This window comes from Palaemon carinicauda, chromosome 35 (assembly GCF_036898095.1).
Source record: "Palaemon carinicauda isolate YSFRI2023 chromosome 35, ASM3689809v2, whole genome shotgun sequence".
In the NCBI taxonomy this organism is placed as follows: domain Eukaryota; kingdom Metazoa; phylum Arthropoda; class Malacostraca; order Decapoda; family Palaemonidae; genus Palaemon; species Palaemon carinicauda.
Window position 1 is genome coordinate 66,720,336 of NC_090759.1, and position 4,672 is coordinate 66,725,007.

The window sequence follows — 4,672 nt, forward strand, 5'->3', positions numbered from 1 at the left end:
CATGCAGTCCAAGCTTGCGTCCTTGATAGAGGACTTTAATGCGGAGAAGGTTGCTACCGAACCTTCTGGCCAACAACCTTCCAACCGGTCGGTTGTGCGCCCTGTTGACGCTGAGGTAACCTACTCGCGTCTGCCAGTTGAGGTGGTTCCTCCACCGATGCGACCCAGTGTGGGTTGCCAGCCGCACGTTGACGTTAAGCGACGCTCGGAGGTGGTTGTTGAAGTTCAGGACGTTCAACAACCAGCAGAGGTGACTTGTTTTGACGCAGTGCGTCAACCTCAGCAACCCGGTAGGGTGTTGACTGCACAACCCAGACGGTCTAGACAGCCTCGGGTTGACGCTGTGCTTCCTCGCGCACCCATGGTTGTTGACAGTTCACAGACTGTGCAGCAGTTCCATGATATTGCGTCCGGCTCCGTCACGCATCCACCAGTGCGACCGGACTCAGCGAGCCAGATGTTGCCCACTCCGTTGCCGTTTCCTCATCAGTTTTCGGATGAGGAACCCTCTGATGAGGACGTTGCTGAACAACAAGACGATCAGCCCCCAGAATAGATCAAGCCCTGCTATCCATCCAGAAGATGCTGAAGAAGGAACGCTGCTCAGTCAGGCTGTGGATGAGTCTGGTAGGGACGCTGTCATCCGTGGAACAATTTGTGTCACTAGGAAGACTACACCTCCGTCCTCTTCAATACTATCTAGCTTTTCACTGGAAAAAGGACAAGACGCTAGAAGCGGTCTCGATCCCGGTTTCCGAAAAGATAAAGTCTTGTCTGACTTGGTGGAAGGACAATATCAACCTAAGAGAGGGTCTTCCCCTGGCTGTTCAGACTCCCAATCACGTTCTCTTCTCGGACGCATCGGACGTGGGCTGGGGCGCGACACTAGACGGTCGGGAATGCTCAGGTCTGTGGAACTCGAGTCAGAGGAGCATGCATATCAACTGCAAGGAGCTGTTGGCAGTACATCTGGCCTTGAAAAGCTTCAAGTCTCTCCTTCGAGGCAAAGTGGTGGAAGTTAACTCGGACATCACCACGGCCTTGGCGTACATCTCCAAACAAGGAGGTACCCACTCACTGACGTTGTACGAGATCACAAGGGACCTGCTCATCTGGTCAATAGGTCAAGACATCTACCTAATAACGAGGTTCATCCAAGGCGACTTGAACGTCATAGCAGATTGTCTCAGTCGGAAAGGGCAAGTAATTCCAACCGAATGGACCCTCCACAAGGATGTGTGCAAGAGACTTTGGGCCACTTGGGGTAAAACCATCCATAGATCTCTTTGCAACCTCGCTGACCAAGAGGCTTCCAATCTATTGCTCTCCAGTCCCGGACCCAGCAGCAATACATATAGATGCTTTCCTCCTAGATTGGTCACATCTGGATCTCTACGCATTCCCACCGTTCAAGATTGTCAACAAGGTACTGCAGAAGTTCGCCTCTCACGAAGGGACAAGGTTGACGTTAGTTGCTTCCCTCTGGCCCGCGAGAGAATGGTTCACCGAGATACTTCAATGGTTAGTAGACGTTCCCAGTAGTCTTCCTCTAAGGGTAGACCTTCTACGTCAGCCACACGTAAAGAAGGTACTTCAAAGCCTCCACGCTCTTCGTCTGACTGCCTTCAGTCTATCGAAAGACTCTCGAGAGCTAGAGGCTTTTCGAAGGAAGCAGCCAGTACGATTGCTAGAGCAAGGAGAGCTTCTTCCATTAGAGTCTACCAATCGAAGTGGGAAGTCTTCCGAGACTGGTGCAAGTCAGTTTCTGTATCCTCGACCAGTACCTCTGTAGCTCAAATAGCTGTTTTTCTCTTTTACCTGAGAAAAGGACGATCCCTTTCAGCTCCCACTATCAAGGGCTACAGAAGCATGTTGGCATCGGTCTTCCGGCATAGAGGCTTAGATCTTTCCAAACATAAAGATCTGCAAGACCTCCTTAAGTCTTTTGAGACCACCAAGGAGCGTCGTTTGGCTACCCCTGGATGGAATTTAGACGTGGTACTAAGATTCTTCATATCAGACAGGTTGGAGCCGTTACAATCAGCCTCCCTGAAAGATCTCACTCTTAAGACTCTTTTCCTGGTATGCTTAGCCTCGGCTAAAAGAGTCAGTGAGATTCATGCCTTCAGCAAGAACATAGGATTTTCGTCAGAAAAAGCCACTTGTTCGCTACAACTTGGTTTTCTAGCCAAAAATGAGCTGCCTTCTCGGCCTTGGCCTAAATCTTTCGATATCCCCAGCTTATCGGAGATCGTAGGCAATGAACTAGAAAGAGTCTTATGCCCTGTTAGAGCTCTTAAGTTCTATTTAAAGCGTACTAAACCTTTACAAGGCCAATCTGAAGCTTTATGGTGTTCAGTTAAGAAACCATCCTTGCCTTTGTCAAAGAATGCTTGGTCAGACTCTATCAGATTGTTAATACGAGAAGCTCATTCACATCTGAGTGAGGAAGACCGAACTTTGCTTAAGGTGAAGACGCACGAAGTTAGAGCTGTAACAACTTACGTGGCCTTTAAGCAAAATATATCTCTGCAAAGTATAATCGACGCAACCTATTGGAGAAGCAAGTCAGTGTTCGCGTCACTTTACTTGAAAGATGTCCAGTCTCTTTACAAGAACTGCTACACACTGGGACCATTCGTAGAAGCGAGTGCAGTAGTGGGTGAGGGCTCAACCACTACAATTCCCTAATTCCATACCCTTTTAATCTTTCTCTTGAAATGTTTTTATTGTTGTTTTTTGGGTTGTCCGGAAGGCTAAGAAGCCTTTCGCATCCTGGTTGATTTGGCGGGTGGTCAAAGTCATTTCTTGAGAGCGCCTAGATTAGGGGTTTTGATGAGGTCCTGTTGTATGGGTTGCAACCCTTGATACTTCAGATCCTAGGGGTCGTTCAGCATCCTAAGAGGATCGCGAGGCTCCGTAAGGAAGACGTACTTAAAAGGCAGAGAAATTGTTCAAGTCGACTTCCTTACCAGGTACCTATTTATTTTGTTTTTGTTATTTTGATAACTTCTAAAACGAAATAAAAACTCTTAGCTCATAATAATGTAAACATATATTGCTGGTCTCTACCCACCCCCCTGGGTGTGAATCAGCTATTATAATCACCGGCTAAGTTAAATATTGAAAAATGTTATTTTGATAATAAAATAAATTTTTGAATATACTTACCCGGTGATTATAAATTAAAGGACCCTCCCTTCCTCCCCAATAGAGACGCAGTGGAACGAGGAGATAATTGAGTCTTTTGTTTACATTGAGTACTGGGTATCTGGACGACAGATGGCGCTGTTGGGCACACCCGCAACCTGTGTAGCGATCGCTGGCGAGTTTTTACCGTAGAGTTGTCTGTCGGGCAACAGAGTTGCAGCTATTATAATCACCGGGTAAGTATATTCAAAAATTTATTTTATTATCAAAATAACATATTTCCATGATGCTCATTAACAAAGATCAGGTTTGTGTCTAGTTAATTTTATATTTAACATACATTATTTTATACTACCTGTGACGCAAGTTTTTAGAATATTTTTACCATTATAGGCATTGATACAGAAGAATTGATAAAGCCATATTCATTTTATGCATAGGAATGTATTTTGATTTTGCCATTGAATCACTTTATGTAAACTAAGTGGCAGGATGGGAAATCATTGGTCGAATTGCAACCATTGGACTTATATCCCTCTCACTAGTTATGTAGTTTGTTGAATTAACCATATCCAAATTGTAGGATTAAGGAATGTTTGTGGATGTAATTTCCTCAGGAAAACTTCTAGATTATCGGAAGTCAATTTCATTTTCAGGAGGTATAGTTTTGTGTAGGTACATAGGAGGTTTGTGTATTGCCATGATCAGCTAAGTTAGTATAGTTAAGGCCACCCATACTAGATTGGTTTGCTATGAGCGATCAGACAAAAATATCCACCATCATCAATCTGCAGTTGGCCAGTGTGGTGATAAAAACTGGCTAAACCCCAGACATGAATGAGGACATGTTAAGGTCTTTGTCCTGGAGTGGACTAGAAATGGCTGAAATTGTTGTTATTGTTAATGATTTAATTTGTAATTTGACACAGGGCTAATGTAATGATGCTGTTCTCTCAGCTTGATTACTTAACTTTTGCTTCATAGATAGATATTCTGTTGGTGGCTTTAGGAAATCTTCGTGTTTGCAACAATTTTGATCACGGCAGTTACTGGTGAATGTTGTCTTTACATTTACACCTCACCTATGAGATTGCATGGTGTTGATTTTTTTTTTCTATATGAAATGAAGTACTCATACCCTTTGGTTACCAGATATTCTGTTCATGATATCAATGGTACTTTAGTTTATTGGTCAGCCTTTACTTTGATTTTCCAAAAAGGAGGTAATACAGGGTGTGGTTTGATAAAATAAGGTTTGATGAGCTAACTTTGTGAGTTTATTGGGTTTTAGATTTAATTGATATCCATTTAGGTTAACAGTTGAAATTATTTTAAAAGAAAATTAACTTTTACTTTGGATTTCGATTAAGTACAATACTGTATGGTACTTGACTTTTAACTAAGCTTGAATTTCATCTTAAAATACATGGATATTCCAACTCATTTTAAAAAAGCTGACTGGCTGAAAGTGTTTTTATGCCTTGCCTTATAACTCCAATCTTATTCCTTCATTCATTCATTC